The sequence below is a fragment of the Jaculus jaculus genome, chromosome 5, assembly GCF_020740685.1.
Source record: "Jaculus jaculus isolate mJacJac1 chromosome 5, mJacJac1.mat.Y.cur, whole genome shotgun sequence".
Classification (NCBI taxonomy): Eukaryota; Metazoa; Chordata; class Mammalia; order Rodentia; family Dipodidae; genus Jaculus; species Jaculus jaculus.
This window is the reverse complement of record NC_059106.1, coordinates 89,634,609-89,640,984: the sequence shown is the minus strand read 5'-3', so window position 1 is coordinate 89,640,984 and position 6,376 is coordinate 89,634,609.

Genomic DNA, 6,376 nt, shown 5'->3' with positions numbered 1-6,376 from the left:
ACTGCAAAATTTTTAGAAGTGAGAGACAATGAGAACACAATGTACCAAAACTTATGGGACACAATGAAGGTGGTCCTCAGGGGAAAATTCATAGCACTAAATGCATTCATAACAAAGACAGATAAGTTCCAAGTCAATAACCTAGCCATACAACTAATGGTATTGAAAAACTAGAAGACTCCAACCTGAAAAACTCCAGATGGAAAGAAATAATTAAGTTCAGAGCAAAAATTAATGAATTGCAAACTAAGAAAACAATTAAGAAGATTGATGAAACAAAGATCTGGTTCTTTGAAAAATTAAACAATATTGATAAACCCTAGACAATCTGATCAAGTGAAAAGAGAGAGAGAGAGAGAGAGAGAGGCTTCAAATTAACAAAATTAGAAATGAAAAAGGACAGTGGACATAAGTGAAATTGGGAGAATCATCAGGACTTATTTCAAAGACCTCTACTCCACAAAAATGTATAATATGGAGGAAATGGGTGAATTCTGGGTCACATATCACCTACCAAAGCTAAACTCAGAGCAGATTAATCTCTTAAACAAACCTACCACACCCATCAAGATTGAAATGGTAATCAAAAACCTATACCACCCCCCCCACAAAAAAAAGAGTCCAGGATCAGATGGCTTCTCAGCTGAATTCTATCAAACCTTCATGGAAGAACTGAAACCAATTTTTTCTCAAACTGTGGCACACAATCAGAGAACAGGGAAAGCTCCCCAACTCCTTCTATGAAGCTAGTGATGAGGGTCCCTTTGGAGGGGAGAGGACAGGGAAGAGGCTAATATCACCCTAATACCAAAACAAGATAGCGATACCACAAGAAAAGAAAACTATAGGCCTATTTCTGTGATGAACTTAGACACAAAGATCCTAAGCAAAATCCTCTCAAACCAAATCCAACAACACATCAAAAGCATTATCCACCTTGATCAAGTAGGTGCCATCCCAGGATCACAGGGGTGGTTCAACATATGGAAATCTGTATACCACATAAATAAGCTTAAACATAAAAATGACATAATCATTTCAATAGATGCAGGAAAGGCCTTTGACAAAATACAACATCACTTCATGATCAAAACATTGGACAGAATAGGCATGGATGGTTTATATCTCAACATATTAAAGGTTATGTATAAAATACCTAAAGGCCAAATAATACTTAATGGAAAGAGACTGAAGGTATTCCCATTGAGATCAAGAACAAAGACAGGGGTGTCCACTCTCACCTCTGCTCTTTGACATAGTACTGGAAGTCCTAGCTCAAGCAATAAGACAGGAGAAAGAAATAAAAGGGATACAAAAAGGAAGAAGTTAGCCCTTCTTGCAGACAACATGATTCTATACATAAGTGACCTGAGAACCTCCATCTCAAAACTCTTAAAGGTGATTAACTCCTTCATCAAAGTAGCAGAATACAAAATCAATGCACACAAATCAGTAGCCTTTCTATATGCAAATGACAAAGATACAGAGAGATATAAATAAGGGACATGGTCCCATTTTCAATAGCAACAAAAAAATACCTTGGAATAACATTAACCAAGGAAATGAAAGATCTATACAATTAAAACATAAAAACACTCAAAAAAGAAATTGAGAAGGACTTGAGAAAATGGGAAGACCTCCCATGCTCCTGGGTAGTCAGAATTTGCTTCTCTTTTTCAGATGGACACAAATCCTGAGGAGAGAATCAGCCCATCACACATCTCACCAGGGACCCAAATTAAACCATAGAATAATTGGGGAAATGAACAAGAGTGCTGCTTTCTTGATGAACCTGATACCAGCACAAGGGTGAAGGAGATAGACACTGAGGACACTCAACACCTAACAAACCAGATATTCAGTGACACAGAGCTCCCAAGACCTCATCACTGAAGTAGACCTAAAACAAGCCCAACATGGCTCAGGGAACTTCGAGAAAGAGGGGGGCAGAAAGATTGTTAGAGCCACAAGTTGGAATATTATGCACAGAGACATTGCCTCTTCTCCAAAACTGATGGCAACCCTCACAATACACGGCCCACTGTCCCCAGTGATGAGGGTCCCTTGGGAGGGGACAGGACAGGGAAGAGGTTAATGATGGTACCAACATGGTTGTATATACACTGTGTACATAACTAATAAAAATAAATAAATAGATAAAATATTACCAGTGAGATCAGAATAATTGTTTTAATTTGGAGTTGTACCATTTTTCTGGCTTTTAAGGCCAAAAGATTAGTTCAAACCTTGTAAAGTAAAACAAGGCATGGTTTTATTCACAGTTGCATGAATTAGAAGTTCTTGCATTCTTTCATAGTAAATAAGATCTAGCTTCTGTCATTAGATTCATGATGTAATAATTTTTATTTTTATTTATTTATTTGCAAGCAGAGAGAGAGAGCTGGTTTCTTGCCACTGCAAATGAACTCTGAATGCATGTGCCACTCTGTGTATCTGGCTTTACAAGGGTACTAGGGAATCAAATCCAGGCCATCATACTTTGCAAGCAACTGAGCAATCTCTCAAGCCCCAGTAAAATTTGTTCTATTAAATTATAATTATAGTATAGGTATCCTATACTATATATAGGTTTAATAACTAGTAGAATTAGAAGAAGAACATGCATGGTTCTCAGAATTGACTCATGAATAAATATAGAACTTAAACTGTTATGTATAAGATATAAAGTGCAGTATTAGTATATTAATACCAGTTAAAACTAGGGATAATGAGATCATGAAAATGTAGATAAAGTTACAGAGTTTTTTAATTAATTAAATTAAATCAGTTAGATTAGCTGAGGGTGGTAAGGACAGGTTTATAAGACTAGTTAAAACTTATCAAATAGATGGGGTCTGAGAAAATTGTTCAGTTGCTTAAAGGTGTTTGCTTGCAAAGCCTGATGGCCTGAGTTTGTTTCCCCAGTACCCAAATGCACAAAATGGTATATGTGTCTAGAATTCAGTTACAGCTGCAGTCGACTCTGGTGTACCCATGCTCGCGATCTCTCCCTCTCTCTCTCTCTTCCCTCTACTTAAAGTCATTAAGTAGTTATCAGCAGAAGGATGGATTGAGGTCCTCAAGCTAGTAGTATAGTTTGGCTGTAAATGTAAACATTCATAATTAGTATTCGCGAAACAGAATGGGATAATGAAGTTAACCTAGGGACTATTAAAAGTGCTGTAGCTCTATATAACTACATGAAGTTTGAATTATAATAGCTGCAAAACACTAATGCTTTAACTGCAACTCAGATAAATAGAATAAATGAATAAGATATATTATGGATAGTAGCTTCAGAATAATGGTAATTTGTACTATCCTATATCCATCTAAGTTTAGTAAAATAGCTGCTAAAACTATTGATGCATGGGGTCTATGTAGCTTTATATGATCATAAGTGTAGACCATAGACATATATTTTAACTATAAATGCTATTATATATGCTAATTGTATCAAGTTGTTTGACCGTGTAGAATTAGTTTTGAATACTTATACATTATTAAGAGTATATTTAATGTGTCTGAATTATTTTGGGTAATATTTAAAGCTACAAATAATGAGTTACCCAATAAGTGTCAATTATGAAGTAAATCCTATATTTAATCACTCAGTTTGTCTCATTGAGTAATAATAATTACTGTTGAAATAAGAGTGTCTTCAAAAAGTTATTTCATGGGGAGGTAATATGATGGAGAATGGAATTTCAAATGGGAAAGTGTGGGGGTGGGGAGGGAGGGAATTACCATGGGATATATTTTATAATCATGGAAAATGTTAATAAAAATTAAAAAATTTAAAAAAAGTTATTTCATAATACTGAGGATTTAGACCATTATGTCTGTGGTAAAAGTATGAATACAGGAAAAGTGGAATAAATGCTATAACTAAGATGCAATGATGGCATAAGATAATTATGAATTTTATATAATTTAATGAATTGAAATCATTTTTGTTTTTAAAATAATTTTTAATAGTTATTTTTTTTATTTATTTGAGAGAGAGAAAGACAGAGGCAGACAGAGAGAGAGAGAAAGAGAAAGAATGAATGCACCACAGCCTCCTAGGTACTGCCAATGAACTCCAGAGGCATGTACCAGTTTGTGCATCTAGCTTTATATGGGTACTGGGGACTCAAACTTGGGTCCTTTGGCTTTTTGGTCAAGCACCTTAACCACTAAATCATCTCTCCAGTCACATTTGTTTTGTAAAGCTAATTATCAGTAATTTTATTATGATTGTATTCTCATTCTGAACCTTTTTGAATTCATTCATAGGCTAACCTGAATTTGAGAATGGGAAAATTAATGCTAGTATTTTTTAAATATTTTCATTTATTTATTAGCAGAGAGAGAATGAGAAAGGGCATGTCAGGTCTTCTTATTGCTGCAAACAAACTCCAGATGCATGTGCCACTTTGTGTATCTGGCTTTACATGGGCATTAAGGAATTAAACCTGGGCTGTCAGGCCTTGCAAGCAAGTGCCTTTAACCACTGAGCCATTTTCCAGCTCAAAGAGTATTATTCATATAAATTTAAGACTATCTATTGTGAAAGCTCAAGGAAGTGGAAAAAGAAGAATATTTTAAGGTCAAATACTCGACTGTAATTGCTACAAGGAAAAAAAAAATAGGTTAAACCCTCTTCTTACCTCAGTCCTGAAGTTAATTATCATATTGAACTGTAAATTCAAAGAAGCAGCTTGAATTCTTCTGGGATTGCTCCTGCCTTTTTTCCCTGGCAGCAGGAGAAGTAGGTTGAAACAAGTTGATTAGGGTTTTTAGTTGTTAACTAAAGTTTCAGGGGTCAGATTCCACCAGCATAGTCAGGAGTTAGCTTAATTAAAGTGAATAATTTGAGTTCATTAGATGAAAGATAAACTTGTTCAGTCCTTGAGGCAGAAGTAAATTTTGCTTTATTAGGGATTTAAAAGCTCTTGGTCTATATAACTCTAAATTTCTAATTTATTACATAGGGCTTGGGTTAATGAAATTGTTAATGTTAATAATGTTTAATAACAATTAAAAATAAAGTAAATATTATTTTTGCATTTTCATATTGTCATCTTGTTTTTATGTTAGTAGAAGAGGGAAACAAAGTCAGAGATGTCGAGATTAGTCATTTATAGAAGAATAGGTTTAGCAGAGCTAAAATAGCTATGAGAGAAGATATAAGGTTTTAAGTGATTTTTTAAATAATTATTAATTTTGGTATAAATCCTGTTACTGAGGGTAACATTCCTAATGATAAGAGAACTTATTTTCATATGTCATATGAAAATACAATTGTAAAATTCAACTTGCTGATTAGTAAATGAGCATAACTAATGTTAATATGATATAAATGACATAAATTAACAGATTAAGGAATATAATTGATGAATTACAGGTAATAATAGCTATTATCATTCCATATGTGCAATAGATGAATAAACTAATTTTTTTGAAATTAAGTTTGAGTAAGTCCTCCTCATTGACCAAGGATAATATATAGCAATGATTAATGAGCTTATGATTAAGGTACCACTGATTATTGGTGTCATTTATACATGAAACTATATAAATACCTATGACTGCCTTATTGTGACAAGTAAATCCCTTTCAGTGAAAAAATATGGTTACCAGAATGAATGAAGCTTGTGTGGTACAAATTTAAAAAAAAAAAATACTGATCACTTTTCTTTTTTTTTTTTTTAATTATTTATTTATTTATTTGAGAGTGACAGACACAGAGAGAAAGACAGATAGAGGGAGAGAGAGAGAATGGGTGCGCCAGGGCTTCCAGCCTCTGCAAACGAACTCCAGACGCGTGCACCCCTTGTGCATCTGGCTAACGTGGGACCTGGGGAACCGAGCCTCGAACCGGGGTCCTTAGGCTTCACAGGCAAGCGCTTAACCGCTAAGCCATCTCTCCAGCCCTACTGATCACTTTTCAACTGAAAGAAAAAGAAAGAAGATGTCTAAAGTAGTAGGAAATTCAGTAATGACCTCAGAACTCCATGAACTCAAATTATAGCATCCATTCTGTCTGGCTTCCATTCTTCTCTCTCCAAATTTCTCAGTTGGTTTCTTTCTAAGCATTTTTTTCATTTTATCACAACATATGGCTTCCCTATATAACTGAATGAAAACAAAGCAATAGATAGCAAAAGAATAAGAATTATGTTTAGCAATTCCAAAGGAAAGAAAGTATTCTATTTCCAGACCTAATAGCAAGCTCCTGTCTGAGGTCCCTCATTGGTCTATTCCTGGTCCAGTGACTATTAACATAAAAATACAGATTTTAAATTCACTAAGCAGCTGCTATCACTATGGAATCAAGCCCTGCAGTAAGGACAGTTCTTCAAATGTAGGTGTAAGCTGACACCAAAAAAAT